At 37.6% G+C, this 22181-nt stretch overlaps 1 pseudogene; it reads left to right on the forward strand.

Moving 5' to 3' along the window:
* The first annotated feature begins 1721 nt into the window (after nucleotides 1–1721).
* LOC112003222 (probable disease resistance protein At5g66900) lies at nucleotides 1722–21741 on the forward strand (annotated as a pseudogene).
* Nucleotides 21742–22181: the final 440 nt, after the last annotated feature.

Genomic DNA, 22181 nt, shown 5'->3' on the forward strand with positions numbered 1-22181 from the left:
TCACTGAAACGGCATCAAGGTTATCGCTTTGCAGTTTGGAAAGGTTTGGAGAGGAGTCAATCTCACGATCTAATAGTTGTAACTGTTCATCAAAATCCGAAACTGCCCTTGCATCGTCCTTCCCCATCTGAAGCGATCCAAATAGTTTCAATGAGGAAGAAACGTGTTCTTCATCATCCCTAAATCCCACTACACAACGAGGCACCAAGCTATTCTCCTTTGTAGCATGTGAATTAAAAGAGGTGATTTTGTTTTCAAAGCCATCATTCAGTCCTAAAACACCAGCATTTGAAGCATTCATTACACCAACAAAACCATCTGTAGCACCACTATTCACATGCTCATATCCTTTAATTGCAGCAAAAGACTTTTTTGCCGGATTGTAAAGAGGCGCCCTAATCCACGACCCAAATTGCTATTCTGCTACAGTCAGAGTACCTTTACTTCACAGCCAAAGAGAACAGTCTTTATCATCATGAGACACAAACCCACACCAATAACAAATATTTGGCAATCTCTTGTACATAAAAGCAGCCCACCCTTCATCCTTTTCCCAATAGATCTTCCTTCCCCTACATAAAGGTTTTGAGACATCAACAACCACTCTCACTCTCATGAAATTCGGCCCCAACATTTCGTCCAAATCTTTTGGTTTGATCACAAGTCCAATAGTTTGTCCAATACTAAAAGTCAGTTGGAAGGGAAAAGGCAAATTATGAATTTGCACCCAAAAGGCTGTTGATTTAAAACCCAACGTATGAATAGGAACATATCCGTCAAATTTTTCAAAGACAACAAGATGCCTATCAAAAGCCCACAGTTCACCTTGAACAACTCTTTCCGCATCAACTTCCAATTCAAAAGCAAACAATAGAATGTTTTCACCACCCACAGTAACATTGAATCCTCTTTTTGTGCACCATAAAGGTCTGAATGTTTTTGCAACAGCCTCTATATTTAATGATCTACGAGTGAAAAATTTCCCTGCCAATATAAAATCTCTTTTCCTCCTATCAATTCTCAGTGCAACCCAGTTTTCTTCAGATTCTGACAAAGATAACTTCTTCCAGTGAGTTGATAAATCCTCCATTAAGGCAAGTGAGTTTGACCAAAAGACAAATGTAACAGACACAGTTTGGAATGAGACAAAGAAAGCAAAGTACAAACGGAGACAATTTGAAAATAAAGAAACAGGTAGTAGCAGATACGACTTGAAATAAAAAAGAAAGAAAGAAATATATAAAATGACACACTAAGAAGCAAAACAAATCTCCAAGCAGAAAATTGTACTTGAGAACCCACCATCCTTCTCACAGAGAAGGGAAACCATATACTACAAGGAAGAGAAACATAATTGCCACAGAGGAGCCAAACTGCTCTTTCTTGAGAATGTGGTACACAATATACATTGATTGCTTTATTATTATTATTATTATTATTTTTCTTACTGTCGTCATTGAATTCATTCTTTTCCACGAAAGAAGCTATTGAGGGGCTTACTTTTATATATTTTGTATTTTCTGTAACGTTTACTGATTATCAGCACAAAAGAAATAGAGAAGAAATTGAAGGATTTGAGATCCCAACTGGTTTCCATCTTTGTAGTTATTCTAGTATCAGGTTCGCTTCTACTTTAGTTTACTTGTACTGTTTTTGCACTCTTTTCATTTGTTTGAATCTGTCATCATCATCCTAAAGAAAAAAGAAGAAGAAGCAAAGTTATGGCTGTGGTCGTTGTAGGGCCTGCTCTTGGGCTAGCATTTAGACAGGGCTTTATGCTGTTACGTGACACAGTTAAGGCTGTGGTAGACAGAACCCGTATGTTCAAATCCATTCTTGAACGCCTCGATTCCACGTTGAATTGTTTGACGCCAATGGTCGACCAAATAATAGAAATAAGCGAAAAACTTAATCTACCAGAAAGGGAAACAAAGAGATTGAAGGAACATATGGAAGAGGAAGTGAAGTTGGTTCGCAAGTGCTTGACAATCCGGTGGTGGAACTACGTTTTCAAATTCAAAAACTCTTCCAAACTTAAAGAGTTGGACGAGGAAATCGTTAGGTTCTGTTGGCTTGATTTGATAGCACAGTGCACAAGGAATGGGTTGATGGCTTTGGAAAATAGTCAAAATATGAATCGTATGCTGGAGAAATTGATGATCAGGGACATACCAAGGCCCGTGTGGTGCGCGGTTCGTGAACGCACGGAGTTTACAGTTGGGTTGGATATGCCAACAAGGGAGTTGAATACGCTGCTATTGAAGGAGAAGGTGCGGCTGCTTCTATTGACTGCTCCTGGAGGATGTGGGAAAACCAAGTTGGTGGAAATGCTTTGTCAGGATGAGCAAATTAAAGGTACTTCCAAGTATTTTCTCCATATTGTTTTAAGTTATGTAAATCCTCTTCATAGTAAACCGCTAGGGAGTACCAATAGCAGAATACATATAGAATTTTTTTTCATTTTTTTGGATCCTGATATGAATCTACTGATTGATTGAATGTTATATGTTTGGTTATATTTGGAATTGGAATAATGGGATTGCATTCACACATGAAAATTTGAGTTTCTGCCTAGTGAAATTGAACTTTTGTTTGGAAAAAAATAATAATAGGTCTATGTCTCATTAGGTAAGATGTGGTACGTCATGGCTAATAATGTTCATTCTTTTGTTTTGGCAATTTCAATCATCAAAGCTGTGTTTTTGGCATATTTCATACTTTTGGATATTTTATCTTAGAAAAGCAGTAAAAGAACAGAGATACAACAACAACAACCCAACCTAAAACACAAAATTTTGGGGTTGGCTATTGATTTTGAACAAAGTACTCAGGGTCATCCGCATTTATTCTTTTCCACCATCCTATTAATATATATCTAAAGTCATACTTTTTGTTACCTTTTTAATTAATATATCATATTAGAAGATGCTTAAAAAAGAAAAACAATTCTTATATCTTCACAATTGGTGGTTTTTCTCAGAAAATTACTTTTTGCTGGGATTGAGATTGGGAATTATGTTAATATGACTTGGACATTTTGTGTTTCTGTGTAATGTTATGAGATATGAAATGTGCTTCCATAGCAGCTTTCTAACTACATTGTGTTTGGATAGGCACGTTTAAGGAAAATATTTTCTTTGTCGAAGTTTCAAAAACTCCCAACATGAAGGTCATTGTACAAAACCTATTTAGTCATAAGGGTTTGCAGCCTGCTAATGTATATTATGTAATGGGCTTTAGGCCCAGCTAGTTTACTTGTATAGTACACTTGTACTTGTACTACACTTTACTTGTACCGCACACATATGCTTACTTATACCACACACATATGCCTTTTATATAAAGGCATACATGTATATTCTTTGATTATGAAATACAATACAATCATTCAGTATTTTTAACATGGTATCAGAGCCACTGCTCTAACATTTTCTTAGCAGTCTTGTCTTTATTGGTGTTACTCCACTCTCAATATCGCTTCCACCATCACAATAGTCATCGCAGCCTCTTGCCGTTGAACCCCCGACGTCTTCCAACCGTTGTCTTCGAGTTCCGAACCTGTAGCCGCTGTCGTTGAGGAGTCCAACACCGCATAGATCACTGCATGTGTCATCTCGCCACGAATATTGCTCCGATCATATTTCTTAAGGTATCACTGAGATCGTCTTGAACTGATCTACACGTTGGTGAAAGCCTCGCAACCATCGGAGAGCACACACGCCCTCACGCGCCGCCTGAAGCTTCTGCGTTTGCACCCCATGCGCTCCACGCGCCACACGCGCCGTCCTCAGTTCCTGCTGACGACACTTGTGACGTCATCTGTGCCACATCAGCCCTATCTGCATCAACATCCAGTCATCTGCTGATGTCAGCACCATGTCATCTGCTGACCATTGACCATTGGCCATTGACTTTAAACGTTGACTTTTCTCCAGAGTTGACTTTTGTAGTCCAGGTTCTTTTTACCCAGTTTTTTGCGTAAATTTCATTTTTGTAGTCTGTTTTTGCATATTGTATTTCTAAATGGATAAAAAGGATGTTTTTCTTCCTCGCCTCATCAATATTGTATTGGAGGCGAACAAGAATTACTTATCTTGGTCTCAAACTATGCGTAGTTTTCTTAAGGGTCGCATGCTCTAGCATTACTGTACTGGTGCAATTACCATTCCTGTCAAGAGAGCAAGTGAAGAAGATGCTGCCTTCCTTGGTCGCATGATTGAATGGGATAGTCACAACCACATGATCCTCACATGGATTCGAAACACTTCCATTCCTTCCATCTCTAATCTGTTGGGTAGCTTTAATGATACAAAATCAATATGGGATATGTTGGCCAAAAGGTACTCCACTACTCACGGATCCATGAAATATCAATTAGTGGTTGAATTGTATCAACTCAAGCAAGAACCAGGGTAATCCATCAATGACTACTATGATAAGCTTCGCTTCATTTGGGATCAAATTGACCTTTCTGATCCAATTTAGGCATGCTCAAAGGATGCTCAGAAATATGCTTCCATTAGAGATGAATTTCGCCTCTATGAATTCCTGATGTCACTTCACAAGGACTTTGAACCCATTTGAGGTCAGCTTCTAAATCGCAGTCTTGCTCACTCTCTTGATACTGCTGTGAACGAGTCGGTTAGAGAAAAAGCTCGTCTTGCAACCCTTCAAGCTTAGAATAAGCTCAATGTTCTGGCTATTACTCCTTCAACTCCACTCATAGAGCAACCTCAGCAATCAGGTGATTCCTCTGGCTCTAGTAATCGTCGCAAGCAGACCAACAAAAAGTTCTGCAATTATTGCAAGCGTCCTGGCCACACCATTGAGACTTGTTACCATCACAACAAATCTACTGCTGCTGTTGTTAACACTGAGCCTACTCCGCCAATGGCTTCCATTTCAGCTGAGTCCCAATCTTCTGGATCCACTATCAACCTCTCCCTTACTGAACTACAGGAGATCATAGCTCAGGCTGTTCGCATGGCTGGTAATGCATCTCTTTCCACTGCTCTCTCAGTTCTACCTAGTAAGTCTTAAACTTGACTTTTTGATTTTTTCTGTTGCAATCACATGACACCTCACTTGTCCTTATTCTCCAAACTTGACCCTGCACCACATCCTCTAAATATTCATATAGCTGATGGTTCCACCATGCATGAGAATAGTCTAGGTTTTGTTTCGACCTCTAACCTCTCTGTTCCTGAAGTCTTCCATGTACCTGACCTATCCTATAATTTGTGCTCTGTGGGACAATTAGTTGAACTAGGTTATCGCCTTATTTTTTACTATTCTGGGTGTATTGTGCAGGATCCGAGGACGGGGTAGGAGCTTGGGACTGGTCCTAGAGTTGGGCATATGTTTCCCGTGGACAATCTTCATCTTCCACCTGTTGCTGCTGCAGTTGTTACAGTTTCTTCCTTACCATCTCTCGCACTTGACATTCTCGTCTTGGTCATGCACTATCTTCTCGGGTACAACAGTTAGCTTCTAAGAGTCTGTTGGGTTCTGTGTCCAAAGATAATTTTGATTGTACTTCATGTCAGTTAGGAAAATAGCCAGCTTTGCCTTTCAATAATAGTGAATCCATTTTTAATAGTATTTTTGAGTTAATTCATTCTGATGTTTGGAGACCTTCTCTTGTTGCTAGTATTAGTGGATCTCAATATTTTGTTGTTTTTATTGATTATTATTCTCGTTATAGTTGGATCTTTCCTATGAAATCTCGTTCTGAAATATTACCAATATACAACAACTTTGCAAAAATGGTTGAAACACAATTCTCCAAACGTATCAAAACTTTTCGATTTGATAATGCTCTTGAATATACTTAATATACGTTTCAAGTTCTGTTACATTCCTATGTCACTGTACATCATCTAACTTGTCCAGGTACCTCTCAACAAAATGGTCGAGCCGAAAGAAAACTTCGTCATATTCTTGACACTGTTCGTGCTCTACTTCTTTCTGCCAAAATTCCTGCACTATTTTGGGGTGAAGCTGCTCTTCATGCTGTTCATGCGATTAATCGCATTCCAAGCACTGTCATCCAAAATCAGACTCTGTATGAGCATCTGTTTGGGTCACCCCCTGACTATCATCAGCTTCGCTCCTTTTGGATCTACCTATTTCGTTCTTCTTCAACCCCATGAGCACAACAAACATGAGCCTTGATCTAGACTTTGTTGTTTCTTTGGCTATGGCGAAACTCAAAAAGGGTATAGGTGTTATGATCTTGTCTCTCATTGTCTTCGTGTTTCTCGTAATGTTGTCTTTTGGGAACATCGATTGTTTGTTGAACTTTTTCATTTTCGTACTTCCCTGACTACCTCCTCTGTTTCAGAAATCTTTCCAGATGAGTCTCCTGTTCCTTCTACAAATACTTTTGATCCTCCTTCGGACTTCTCCCCAGATATTTTTTATGCTTCTCCTAGATAGGTCGAAGATGAACAGGTTGATGACGAGCTACCCCACCTTGAGCTTGGATCCCTTGCTCCTGCTCTGCCTGAAGATCCTCCTTAAGACATTCCACCTCGCCACTCAACCCGGGTAAGATCTATTCCTGCACATTTACTTGACTATTATTGTTACACTACCCTTGCTACTCTTCATGAGCCTCAGACCTATCATGATGCCTCCACTGACCCTTTATGGCAAATTGCAATGAAAGAGGAACTTGATGCATTAACCAAAAACTATACTTGGGATCTGGTCACTCTCCCTCCTGGTCAGTCTATGGTTGGTTGTAAGTGGATCTATAAGATTAAGACTTGCTCTGATGGGTCCATTGAGCACTACAAAGCTCGTCTTGTTGCAAAAGGTTTTACACAGGAGTTTGGGATTGATTATGAAGAGACCTTTGTGCCAGTGGCTCGTATCTCATCTGTTGGTACCCTCTTAGTTGTTGCTGCTGCTAGTAAATGGGATCTTTTTTAGATGGATGTTAAAAATGCCTTACTTAATGGGGATTTGAGTGAAGAAGTCTATATGCAACCTCCTCCTGGTCTCTCTGTTGAATCTAACAAGGTTTGTCACCTTCGACGTGCACTTTATGGCCTTAAACAAGCTCCACGAGATTGGTTTGCCAAGTTTAACTCCACTATCTTTTGCTTGGGTTACACTACCATTCCTTATAATTCTGCCTTATTTCTTCGTCGTACTGATAAAGGTACCATTTTGCTTTTTCTATATGTGGATGATATGATCATAACAGGTGATGACCTCAGTGGCATTCAAGAACTCAAGGATTTTCTCAGTCAGCAATTTGAGATGAAAGATCTTGGACATTTCAGCTATTTCTTAGGTCTTGAAATTACTCATTCCGCTGATGGTCTTTATATTACTCAAGCCAAGTATGCTTCTGACCTTTTGTCTCGAGCTGGACTCACTGACAGCAAAACTGCTGAAACTCCAGTTGAGCTTAATGCGCATCTAACACCTTGGGGGGGGGGGGGGGGAAACCATTGTCTAATCCTTCTCTTTACAGACGATTGGTTGGCAACCTAGTTTATCTCACAGTTACTCGTCCAGACATCTTCTATGTTGTTCATCAGGTGAGCCAGTATTTGTTTGCTCCACGATCAACTCACTATGTTGCTATTCTGTGCATTCTTCGATACCTGAAGGGCACTCTCTTTTATGGCCTTTTCTACTCAGCTTAGTCTCCTCTTATACTCCGTGCATTCTCTGATGCTGATTGGGCAGGAGATCCCACTAATCGCAGGTCCACTACAAGTTATTGCTTTCGCCTTGGTTCTTCTTTGATTTCTTGGCGAAGTAAGAAACAAACTTTTGTGGCCCGCTCCAGTACTGAAGCGGAATATCGTGCTCTTGCTGATACCACATCTGAGCTCCTTTGGTTACGATGGCTTTTTAAGGATTTGGGTGTGTCCACATCCTCTGCTACTCCCCTTTATTGTGACAACCATAATGCCATTCATATTGCTCACAGTGATGTCTTCCATTAATAGACTAAACACATCGAGATTGATTGTCATTTTATCTGTTCTCATCTTGTCCTTGGTACTCTCAAGCTTTTCTCCATCTCCTCCAAAGATCAACTTGCATATCTTCACCAAGTCACTTCCTAAGGGACGCACTCGTGATTTGGTTGACAACCTTAAGCTGGTCTCACATCCACCTTGAGTTTGAGGGGGGCTGTTAATGTATATTATGTTATGGGCTTTAGGCCCAGCTAGTTTACTTGTATAGCACTTGTACTTGTACTACACTTTACTTGTACCGCACACATATGCTTACTTGTACCGCACGCATATGCTTACTTGTACCGCACACATATGCCTCTTATATAAAGGCACACATGTATATTCTTTGATTATGAAATACAATACAATCATTCAGTATTTCTAACACAGCCGAAGTTTGAAATTCAAAGTGAAGAAAATGCAATCGACCAATTGCCGCAGTTGCTGGAAAACATTGGACTTGATCCTATATTGTTGATCCTGGATGATGTCTGGCAGGAATCCCTTCCTGAAAAGTTTGTGTAATATTCCAAATTACAAGATTGTCGTTACTTCAAGAACTGCTTTTCCAAGATTTAAAAATTTTGGATATAACTTAAAACTGCTAAATAAGAAAGATGCAATGACTCTGTTTTGTCACTCAGCAGACCTGCAAGATGAGAGCTCTAACATTCCAAAAAGAGATATCAAAAAGGTAATTTATCAATCTATGATATACACATGTGTGTGCGCACGTGCATGAAATATGCTAATTTTATTTGTACTTTTACCTTTTGGGTAAGGTATGTATACATGACTAAAGATATATATATATATATATATATTTTTTTTTTTGGGATGGTGCATAATACCAAACATACTTGTCAAAATGATGTTTCCATACTTACACTCACACATGCATTTAATTTTGCTTATTTTGTTTCTAACAACCCAACTGTCTCCAATACTTACTGAAAAGAAGGGGAAAAAATTTGTCATTAAAACCATGCTTTCATATTTCCGGACATTAGTGTTGTTTAGATAATTAAAACCTTGGCCATTAAAACCCTCGTGACCTCCAAATAATAATTATGTTTAGTTGATTCCTTGAATTGCAGATAGTAAGAGGTTGTGGGGGGTTCCCATTGGCCCTTAAAGTGATTGGTAGCTCACTGCGTGGGCGGTGTGCAGAGGCTTGGCGCAATAGACTATTGAAATGGCCTGATAGTCAATTTTTTCGCAATTCTGAGATTAGGCTAGTTGATCAACTACTGAAAAGCCTAGAATTTCCAAATGACAAGTTCTTCATCAAAGACTGTTTCATGGACCTAGGTTTATTTCCTGAAGACGAAAGGATCTATGCTGCTGCCCTCATCGATATGTGGGCAGAATTATATGAACTAGATGAAGATGGTATCCATGCCATTTCCAATCTGCAAGAACTCACCACTCTGAATCTAGCTAGTCTTGTGTTGGCAAGGTATGCTGGATTTTTATTTCTATAATATGATTGTCTTGCACTGTGATTTCTTCATGTGATTACTACTATTTGCTAGTTGTAATATGTTCTAGCTCTTATGATTAACTTCTAATGGCAATTAATATTATTTATTATGGTTTATTCGACAAGTTTGGCCAATTTAGGATTTTTCTTACAATTGAAAAGGTGATTACTACAAAGAGCTATAAAGAAAGAAACTTATACCAACCTAGAGATTCCAACTACTCTACCCATGAGAAGAGGGAGAATTCAACTTTTCTTAGTCTATATATTTTTGCTGCTTGTCTGGAAGAAATTTGATTTCAATAATTGTAAACAAAAAATAGTGTTTATTACCATTGGTTGTGTCATTTTATTCTTAATTTTGCTGGATGATAATACAACACATATTTTTCATAAGTGAACTCCGGAAATTTTGAATACGTCCTAAGCTTCTAATTTTTCCCATTCACCAGAAAAGATGCAAGCGAGGTGCACAAATATTACAATGATGACATTGTCACACAACATGATGTTCTTAGAGAGCTTGCTTTGCATCAGAGCAGCCAGGAGCTTATAGGACAGAGACGAAGATTGATTATGAATGAAAGCTCAGAAATGTGTTGAAAACACAAGAGCAATTTAGATCCCCTAATTAAAATTACGGCTCGATAGATTTTACGTTAACTTAATACTAAGTGCGGAATAGTGTAAATACGAGCGGATGAACAAATAAGCTACTCTAATCCATAAACTAAACAACACAGCAGTATAATGGAATATAAAAGAGTAGGGAAGAAGGATGCAAACACAGAAAACACCAAGACGTGTTTTCGAAAAGGAAACCGAAGAATTCGGCGAAAAACCTTTCTGCCGCCCTCCAAGCGGAAATCAATCCACTAGACAATCAGTTGAGATACATGGGTTAGCAAGAGACCCTCCAAGCCTAATCTACCCGATATACCTAAGCCCTCCAAGCTCCTACTCCAACAAGGCTTCATGGAACCGTGTCTTGTCTTAGTTCTCCGGATCCCGCAACAAGCTCCATGTTGCATCTGCCATCCTTGACTTCTTCAATGCTTCCCAGCAACTCCAAAACACTCTCTACACTCTGAATATGTGTGGGTTGTGTTTGGATACAAATCTCCTCTCAAACTATGATAATGGGAGAGGGATGGAGAAGAGACTACAATGATTTCTCACTAAGGATGAGTAGCTCTCTCTCAAAAGATGGGTGTGTGTGTTTTTGAAAACCTCTCTAGGGTTTTTCTCTCTGAATAGCCTATCCTATATATGTGAGTAATGAGGATATATATAGAGTGGGCAAGGATAGAGTGTATCAAAAATGACAGATCAGCTAAACAGAGCGTTTCATGGGTATCTCGCGGGAAGGCCTTACTAGCGAGCTACTCGTGAAACACAGTTGTCTACATCTGTCCTGACTCTTTGCATTCCAGCATGTGCAGGGCACATGTGTCACTTCGCGGGAAGCTAAGTCGCGACATACCCGCGAGAAATCTTCAGTCTTTAAATGCTTGAGTCTTCACACACACACTCTCTCTCTAACACATAACCCTTACAATGAAATCTCACAATAAATACAGGGTATAAACGATTGAATAAAATTACAATAAAATTTGACATGGAATAAAAGCCAACAAAATACATAGTTGTAAATAACAACTTTACAATCTCCCCCTTTGGCTATTCTGTGACAAAGCCCTAAAACAAACTTTAGACTTAAACGTGAGTTTGGGAACAAAGGCAAAACTCACTCACACCTAATTCTAGATTCTGATAAGCTCTTGAAACATATGAACAAGTAACTCCTGAAACACAACAACAAAATAATATTATTGTCTGCAGAAAAACTTGAAAAGCATATGGAGCAATAATAGCATGATCAAGCAAAAAAGGATAAAAACAATAGACCATGGCAAGATCAAACAGGCAATCACTTACGCAAATGTGATCACTATGCTCATTCACATAGGGAATGACCATCCGGACATGCAAGGTGATAAGTTCAAATGAAGAGTATCATTTGCAAGTCCAACACTCAACCAATGCGAAATACATGAAATATTTGCATCTAGGAACAATCCTACTAGGGCATAAGAGTGTTCATCACTCAACCAATGCATAGAACGTATATGCATCTGGGAACAATCCTACAGGGCACAAGAGTGACGTATTGATGTAAAATGTATGACATTAAACATCAAGTATACAAGCACAAAGGCTGCATAAACAAGGTACTGCATATGCATGGCACAAACCATAAAAGCCTACAAACTTTCATGGAAACAAACCCTAAAAGCTTACAAAAGCATCATGGGTACAAATGAACCATACAAAATGTAAAATACTTCCCTTGTCATATCACTCCCCCTATCATGAATCATAGGAGCTGTGATGAGCTTGGAACATATATACCTGTACCCTGAAACACTTGCACAAAACACATTAGACCCTCAAGGTAAAGCAAGTAATAAATGGACAAGTATAATGTAACAAGTAAATTGCGATCAAGTAAACATGTTGTGAAACATATGAGCAACTTGATCAAACACATGACAGTCATATGGAAATGACTACAATGATCATATAGCAAAGCAAATAATCATTCGAACATGCAACCAATAAAGCACAATAGCATAAGGGTAAAAGCATGTCCAACACATAAGTACGATGCAATGAGAGCAATAAAGCATATCAAAGCACCATACAACAACGAGAAAACAAGCATAAAGTAAATCAAGGTTTTCTCAAAAATAATGTCTTCTCCCCCTTGGTATATGCATCTCCCCTATGGGTTTCTCCCCCTACAAATGTGCACAAGGTAGAATTTCTCCCCTTAAGAGTGTGCACATGAGTCATATAGAAATGACGAAACACACCGGTATACTTTCCGGTATATTCTCCCCCTTTTTGTCATGAATAGACAAATGAATCAAGAGGAAAGAGGAAAGGAAGAAAATATGAAGATGATGCATAAGGGATGCAAGATGAATGAGAAAATGAAGCTCAAACATAAGACAAAAACTTTTTTTTTTTTTTTTAAATGCTACAAAGCATAAGGAACATGACATGCTAAGGATGATGGAACATGATATGGACCTAGGCATGATATAGACACAAGAACATGTTAAATATGTTAAAAGGTCTAAAAAGACTTAACTAGCATGAGTGAATGCAAAAACATGTCAAGTGTTCAAGTGTGCAGCAAAGGTGCAACTAATGTGCATCTAGTGTGCATGTGAGATGCATGACCAATGCATGAGCAAGGCACTCAAGGGGCAAAGTGTACAAAACACACCACCAAAGATCAAAACATGATAAACATGAATAATTATGGTGATCCCCAAAATTTGGTACTCATCGGAGTCCAAAACAATGAGACAATGTCATTTGGGCATTTTATCAAACACTTGGAGTGCACACACTACACATGTATGATAAACAATGTAAGAACATATGAAAATCTTGCCTAAATACATGATATTTTTTCCACAAGGGGCCAACATCCAAAGCAAATCATCATTTAAAACAAAGTCCAATTAAAAAGATTGACAGAAAATAAGTTTTCCAACTCCCATTTGAGAAAATCCCAACTATGAACATAAAATCCCCAAAAACGTAATCTAAGGATCAAAATCAATGAAATGAGTTAAAGATTACCTTAGAGATGTTTATGGAATGAAAAACACTTGAATTTAGTTGGGTTTTGATGTAGAAACATAAAAACGGGAGTTTGGGAGAGGATGGGAGACGTTTAAAACAAATGACCCACGAAATGCCCTTTAAAAAGCTGATCTGGAAATTTTTGCTAGTATCTCGCTACTTAGAATCCCGTGAAAATTTCGCTGGTATCTCGCAGGTAAGCCTTACTCGCAAAACAGCCGCGAAACACTCGCGAAACTCTCTGTCCAAAGTTGAAAAACTTGTGAATTGGACCCTTTCACTCGTGACTGAACTTAAACATGAAATAAGTCACGAAAACACCCAGAAACTATGTTTTTCATACAAAAACACTTTAAAAACTTTGAAAAACATCGGTGATACAAATCACTTCCAAAAGCAAACAAAAAGAACAAAAATCTTTTTGGTATGAACCACATATGGTTGAGCACACACACACATCACATTTGAATATATACAATCACATAAATGAAATAGACATTCATTGAACAAAAATCTTGTGTGTTGTGTGTGAGGATCAAATGTGGAATAGTCTTTAGACCAGAGCGAAGCTTCAATGATCAATTCAATCGAGTCATACACAACTGATACAAAATTAAGTGGAATATCTCCATTATAGAAATGAGTATATATGACCTCCCACACATTGAATACATAACTTAGAAACTTTTCATTTGGCTTCTGCATAAGACATAACAATTGGTCCATTTTATTTTGTTTGAACAAAAACATCTCATTTTGAGATTGGTGCTTGAAATTTATGATATTTCAATATTGATGATTAGCCTTTGGCTTTTTGAGCACTATACAAAACACATTAATAGGAGTCGCTTTCCCTTTTTCCTAGTCGAATACTAGTGTGTGCGACAGACTTTTGCAGCTCAATATCTCTTTTCATTTGAAGATTTACATTTGGTGAGCTCTTTTTTTTGCAAAAATATAAAAATAAAGTGGGAAAAGATATAGACACAAGTCTATGCAAGTATCAAAACCAACAAGACTATTGACCAATCATTCATGACAAGTTTGAAGATTTATTTACAACAATCACACATAGTTTTCAAGATTTCTTCTACACATAAATAGGTGCATATAGAACAAGCTAAACTCGTAAATGCACTACGCCATTAGTACGAAAACTCACATGAGATATGTGCTCAAACATATACGATCAAACTTTTAAAATTTTTCACTTTTTATGTGGTTTTGGATTTTTTACTCACACAAAACAAAGACAAAAAAGTAAGATCAAAACAAAAGCAATGCATACAAATAAATGCAAAAGGCACAAATGCATGAAAATATGACATTCAATGCATGAAGGGTCCTACAAAGATCGAAAAAATTAAATCAAGGACCAAAGGAGCAAAAACTCAACCATAGGAACCCTTTCTCATCCAAACGGAACAATTGTTTGGAATGAGTGTCTCATGAGAAGCGAGACAAGGGTTGGAAGAATGAGAGCCGAAGATGCACATAGTCAAGGAGTTAAGAGCATTAAACACTTTCTTTAACAACATGCTATTTTCACTCAAATCCAATTTATCATGCAAAGCACAACTTCCAAGTAGCTCAAGTTTCTCTTTTCTTTTGATTCTTTTAAAAGCTTGAAACTGAGAACAATGAGGTCTAAGATGACCAAGGACACCACAATAGTGACAAACAATGTGTTTAGGTCCACTAGGCCTTTTAGAAAGGGATCTAGCAACATGAGTTTGTTCTCTCTTTAACTTGGGGCATTGAGGTCTTATGTGACCGATTACACCACAATGGTGGCAATTAGGAACAAACTTAGATCCACTCAATTCTCTAGGATTTGACCTAAACAGAGGCTTTGACTTAACAGCCTTTCTCTCCACTTTTTGATTTCTTTTATGTGGAAGAATGTACACCGATTTGTCCTTTGAGGCAGAACACACATTAGGCACAAAATCGGGTACCACAACATGATTGCAACATATATTTTCATCCTTTTTAACCATAGGTTCAGCAATCAAACACTTGGCATGCATCTTAAGAGATTCATTTTCATATTTAAGATCATCAACAAGTTTGTTAGACAACACAAGTTTAGCATCCAAGTCCATATTCAAACATTCAAACTCCTTAAGCTTTTCAAGAGAATTTTCAGCAAGTTTCTTATATTTTTCTACCAATTTGATGGATTCATTGAGCTTAGCAATCAAATCATCCTTTTCACAAAATAACTTGCTTAAATTCTTTTGAAACTTCTTAGCATTTTTCTTCAAGAGTTTAATGTTAGGAATATCAACAACACCCAAGGATTCATGTAACATAGCATCACAATTATGAGGATTATCACTCATAGAAACATTTTCACAAACACATGGCATGTTACAATCAACAACATCCATAGAAGCATACAAAGCATTATCCATGGCAAAACACACACACGGGGTCAAGGATCACACTTAGGTAATGAAACCAAAACAAGTGTACCCGCTCTGATACCAATTGAAAGCTCGGAAATGTGTTGAAAACACAAGAGCAATTTAGACCCCCCAATTAAAATTACGGCTCGATAGATTTTACGTTAACTTAATACTAAGTGCGGAATAGTGTAAATGCAAGCGGATGAACAAATAAGCTACTCTAATCCATAAACTAAACAACACAGCAGTATAATGGAATATAAAAGAGTAGGGAAGAAGAATGCAAACACAAAAAACACCAAGACGTGTTTTCGAAGAGGAAACCGAAGAACTCGGCGAAAAACCTCTCCGCCGCCCTTCAAGCGGAAATTGATCCACTAGACAATCAATTGGGATACATGGGTTAGTAAGAGACCCTCCAAGCCTAATCTACCCGATGTACCTAAGCCCTCCAAGCTCCTACTCCAACAAGGCTTCTCGGAACCGTGTCTTGTCTTAGTTCTCCGAATCCCGCAACAAGCTCCATGTTGCATCTGCCATCCTTGGCTTCTTCCAATGCTTCCCAGCAACTCCAAAACACTCTCTACACTCTGAATATGTGTGGGTTATGTTTGGATACAAATCTCCTCTCAAACTATGATAATGGGAGAGGGATGGAAAAGAGACTACAATGATTTCTCACTAAAGATGAGTAGCTCTTTCTCAAAAGATGGGTGTGTGTGTTTTTGAAAACCTCTCTAGGGTTTTTCTCTCTAAATAATCTATCCTATATATGTGGGTAATGAGGGTATATATAGAGTGGGCAAGGATAGAGTGTATAAAAAATGACAAATCAGCTAAACAGAGCGTTTTGCGGGTATCTCGCGGGAAGGCCTTACCAGCGAGCTACTCGCGAAACACAGCTGTCTACATCTATCTTGACTCTTCGCATTCCAGCATGTGTAGGGCACATGTGTCACTTCGTGGGAAGCTAAGTCACGACATACCCGCGAGAAATCTTCAGTCTTTAAATGCTTGAGTCTTCACACACTCTCTCTCTCTAACACACAACCCTTACAATGAAATCCCACAATAAATACAGGGTATAAACGATTGAATAAAATTACAATCAAATTTGGCACGGAATAAAAGCCAACAAAATACATAGTTGTAAATAACAACTTTACAATGAACATAAGTGAAAATGATCTACCAAAGTGGTGGAGAGAATAGAAACATTAACTCATTAATGCTCGCTTATTATCCATTTCAATTGGTAGGCACATTTTCTCTCTAACAAAGACACATACACATACACTATGTAAACTACAAAATATTGATTGCCTGTCACACTTTATACAATTCTTTTTGTAGATGAATCGTTCTCTTGGAGTTGGTGCAACATTCAAGCTCCCAAAGTTGAGGTTTTAGTTCTGAATTTTCAGACAAAGAATAAGACATACTCCTTCCCTGAGTTTATGGATAAAATGGATGAACTCAAGGTTTTGATAGTCACTAATTATGGTTTCTTTCATGCTGAACTAAGTAATTTTCAACTTTTGGGGTCTCTACACAATTTAAAGAGAATTAGATTAGAGAAAGTTTCAATTTCTTCCCTTTGCAAGCCCCTTGTTTTGTTGAAGAGTTTGAAGAAAATATCATTGTTTATGTGTAATATTGGTAAGGCTTTTGAGAATTGTACTATCCAGGTTTCAAAAGCATTGCCAAGTCTAATAGAGATACACATTGAGTATTGCAATGATCTAGTGGAATTGCCTATTAGGTTGTGTGATATTGTCCACCTAGAAAAACTTAGCGTCACCAATTGTCATAAGCTATCTACATTACCTAAAGAATTTGGAAAGCTAGAAAATTTAGAAGTGCTAAGGTTTAGGTCTTGTACTGATTTGTCAGAGTTGCCAGAGTCAATCAAAAGCCTCCATAAGTCAACCATTCTTGACATATCTGACTGCTTAAGCATTAGCAAGTTGCCAAAACACATTGGTGAGTTGTGTAAATTAGAAGTGCTCAACATGAAAGGCTGCTTGAGATTGCATAATTCTTTGCCAGAATCAACTGTGGAGCTTAAGCAATTAGAGCTTGTGGATTGTGACGAAGAAAGGGCCAAGCTATGGGAGCCTATCAAGGAATTCCTCACCAAGCTTAAAGTAGAGGTGGCTAAAAAAGATATCAACTTAAATTGGCTTCCTGATGTAGATGAGACAACATAGACTTCCCTTTAATAGAGAGACTGTCGTAACTCAACACACGAAAAATCCAAGAAATAGAAAAGCAAGAGTATAAATCATCAGTGACAACGACAGAATTGCATGAAAATTGGTGACATAAAGGGAAACGGCACTAGGAGCAAAGCAGCTTTTCGAGCAATTTCTTTTGTTTAGCCCTTGAAATCTGTGTTTTTGCCATTTTTAGAATTTTTTTTTTTTCCTATATAACTTTTAATTTAAAAGCCAGAATAAGATTTTGTTTATGCTGGGACGTCTCTTAGAGATAGTAGTTTTTAATTTTGCAATTATCTCAATTTTGTTGTTTTTGGTCAAATTTACTATTTTGCTATCTAATTTCATGATTAGGGTTTGTTTGGGATTCTTTTATTTTGCTAAAACTGAAAACGTTTTGCTGAAAGTACTGGAGATAAAGGTAAAAGTTAACTAAAATAGTAGAGCAGAACCCATAAATAGTACCAAAAAGTGCAATGAGACCATGAATAGTAGCAAAAAAAAGCTGAATAATAATATAAGCTAACTTTTTAATTTAGAGCCAAACGCATACATAGGGTCTATTTGAGATCCACTTATTTTGCTGAAACTAAAAATTTTTTGCTAAAAATATTGTAGATAAAAGTAAAAGTTAGTTGAAATAGTACAGTGAGACCCATGAATAGTATCAAAAAGTGTAGTGAGACCCATAAATAGTAGCAAAAATAAGTTAAATAGTAAAATAAGTTGGCTTTTTAATTTTTGCCAAACACATAGTTAGTGAGCGTTTGGAAAGCATGTTTTGTGCTTCCCACGTCTAGCGTTTGCGTTTTTTTTTTTTTTTGGTGTCGTGATTGTTGACTTTTCTGTGTGAACAGTGCGTACCAGTGGGTCTTGTGCACTATTTATGGGACCCACAAACCTCACTTTTCAGCAACTTTTTCATTAAAAATAGGTTCCATGGTACTATTCACACATTTAAAAATTATTTTACTACAGTGTTTTCAGTTTTTAGTTTTTAGCTGTATCCAAATGGACCCTTAGTATGAATTAGGATTTTGTGGGCATTTTACAAGTAGCCATAGGTTTTCTTTTACTATTTAAACATATTATAGCCTCTAAGAGCATTCACATCAATCTCCTCAATTCATTATCCAAATTGATCCAAAAAAAAATATGTTTTCTCCCTTAGATCACTATCTCTCTTTTCCATCACTAAAAAAAAAAAAAAAAAAAAACCTTAAGCTACTTAGCCACTTGCATTTCTAGTGCACTTTCTAAGTTCATATCTTCCCTTGCCAAGTTCATCTGGATCATGGAATTTGGTCCAAAGGGGGAATCTGTTTGTCAATGACTAGCTCTAAGAACAGCCACAGCCTTTACCATCACACCCACATTCCAAATTTCAAAATCTCCCAAAGTATAAAGCCGGACTTCAAAATCTCCCAAGTAGAGCTATTTTTTGTTAATCACCACCAACGGTACCATCACAGGCAGTGGATGATGGCAGAGTAACAGCAATGAACACAACCCAACCACCCAACCCATATGCCAAGCCTAGCCCAAAAATCCATAGCCATGGAAGTTTGATTTGAAGAGAGAGAGAGAGAGAGAGAGAGATATTTTTTTGGCTTTTGGCGAGGAAAGTGTCTCACCACATTTGGCTTGGCACTAATCATCACTAAGTTTTTTGCACTAGTTTAATGAGACTGATGCGTGAGTTAAATTTGTTGAAATATCAAAATAGTTACACTGATGTGAATGTTCTAAGACATTCATTGTTTAGATTAATAAAAATATGGGAAAATTATAGTAAACCCACCTGTGGTTTGACTCGCTTTCATTTTACCTCTCTGTGATTTAAAACTTAACATTTTGCCTACCTGAACTTCAATCCATTTGCTCTCTGTTACCCACCCCACCCTCAAACGTTAGAAAAATACCCTTTTATTAAAAATTAGAACATAACACAAATCAAAAACATAAACAATTGAAAATTTTCCTCATGAGCGCTAGAAACACAAAAAAAAACCCCTTCAGCATCTGATATTGAAATCTTGCTACAAGTATAAACATAGACGAGCAACAGGTTGTTCGAGGAACTAAAATCTAGTAAAAAATTAGTCACTGTTTGGGTTTTTAAATTGGGTTTGTGGTTGTTTTATATTTTTTTAAGTAATTAGTCAATGGTCAATGTTACATATAACGGAATGAGAATATTGGTTGTGTTTGTTGATGTTTATGAAAAATGTGACCACCTGTTGTTTGGATTTGTGTTTGTTTATGGGCATTTTGTCTGTCATGGTTATTGTGTCTTATAGTGGACCTAAGTTTCTGTTGGGTTTAAATTTTAGTGTTTGCATGTGCTTATTAGTAAAACAAAAACAAAAGCAAAGAAAAAAAAAATGGTCCCTCTGATATGTGTGTTGCATCCCAAAAGCAAAAATAGAAACATAAAAGTGTTTACTCTTTATGTGTTTGTTGTTTAGAATTCTTTAATTGTGTATGTGTTAAATGGTAATTTGTTATTGTAGATGGATGATGAGGAAGTTAAATTCGAGGTTCATTATAGGCGTACTTTTTTGTAGAACCCAAGTTTAGAATATTTTAGTAGGAAAGTTGAAACAGTGGATAAGAATCCCAATAGGCTTAGTTATTTTGAAATAGAAAGTATATGTAAGGAATTGGGGATTGATGAACCATCTAGGGTTCATTATTTAGCTCCTAGGGGCAACTTGGAGCAAGACTTGAGGCTCATAGAAGATGATATAGATGTGGTGTTAGTGTGTAAGCTTAATGAGGGAAGGCCAAGAGACACCATCTTATTGTATGTGGAGAGTGGTCATGCTCCATTTGCAATTGAAGTTCCTAATGGGGTTGGTGCAGGGGGTGCTACAAGCGGTGCTATAAGAGCTGCTACATGGGTAATGCTAGTGTGGGGTTAGAGGAGGAGTTTGATTGATTGAATGAAGGTCTAGAAAGAGAAGACTTTGCTGATGATATTTTGGTGAGTTTTCTCCACCTCATAGTGTTTCACCTGAACCTAACACTGTTTCATTTGAGCCAAACACTGTTCCACCTTAACCAACCATTGATACACCTTAGCCAAACACTAATACACCTTAGCCAAACACAGATAAACCTCAGCCAAGCAATTTTCCACCTTCAAACATAGATTTAGATGAAGAATGGGCTGAATCAATTTTAGAGAATGATATTGCAAGTGTGGATGGTTTTGATGATGAGCAAAGGCCTGGTAACCCAGAATTCAATGAAAGGATTGATATGACAAATGTTCAGTTGGTAAAAGGGATGAAGTTTCCAAACTCTAAGGTTTTTAAGAAGGCTTGAGGGAGTATGTGATTTAGCATCACATTGACATCAAGTAGAAGTTGAATGAGAAGAAGAAGATTTCTATACATTGTAAGAACAACTGTGGATGGAGGTGTTATGCCTTAATTGTGGCTGGAGAGTGCACATTTAAGATCAAGACACTTAATTCTGAGTGTACCTGCCCCGTAGCATTTCAAAATAGGCAAGTTACATCAGCCTATGTGGCAAACAGGTATTTAGAGGATTTTAGTAAGAATCCTAATTGTGAGGTCTCAGGTGTTAAGCATCATGTGATGCCGCAGATTTTAGTTGATTTAAATCTTAGTCAGGTTTATAGATCAAGGAAGGCAACTAGGGGTTTGATAACTGGGAACGAAGAGGCTCAATATGGCTTACTTAGAGATTGTGCTGAAATGATAAGGAGGACAGATGTAGGAAGTAAGGTGATACTGCAAACAGAGATGGAAAATGAGAATGCAGAACCCAAGTTTAAAACAATGTACATTAGGTACAATGCTCAGAAAGTTGGGTTTTTAGGTGGTTGTAGACCCTTTGTTGGGCTGGATGAATGCCACTTGAAGGGTAGGTTTGGTGGACAATTATTGTCTGTCACTACCAATGATGGAAATTACAATATATTCCTAGTGGCAATAGTTGTGGTTGAGCAATAGAACAAGGATAGTTGGATTTGGTTCTTAGAGTTGTTTGCAGATGACATTGGCAAGCCAGAGGATGTCAATTTGGTATTCATCAGTGATAGGCAGAAAGTATTATCATCTATCTCATGTTTATGACTTGATTAGTTGCTTACTTGAATGCTTACTTGCATAGTTGCTTACTTGAATGCTTATATGCTTACTTGCAATACTCAAGGCCTTCTACTTGCAATGAAAACTCTATTCCCAACTATAGAGCATAGGTATTGTGTGAAGCACATATACAACAACTTCAAGGCTAACCATAAGGGTATGGAGTTGAAGAGTGTACTATGAAGGTGTGCTGGCACAACATCAGTTAGGGAATTTGAGAGGGGGATGGAGTATCTTAATAGTTTGGATGAAGAAGCTTGGAAGTACCTTGTAGATATTAAGCCTGCATAGTGGACCAGAGC

Source organism: Quercus suber, unplaced genomic scaffold, assembly GCF_002906115.3.
Source record: "Quercus suber isolate HL8 unplaced genomic scaffold, Cork oak 2.0 scaffold_618, whole genome shotgun sequence".
NCBI classification, from domain to species: Eukaryota; Viridiplantae; Streptophyta; class Magnoliopsida; order Fagales; family Fagaceae; genus Quercus; species Quercus suber.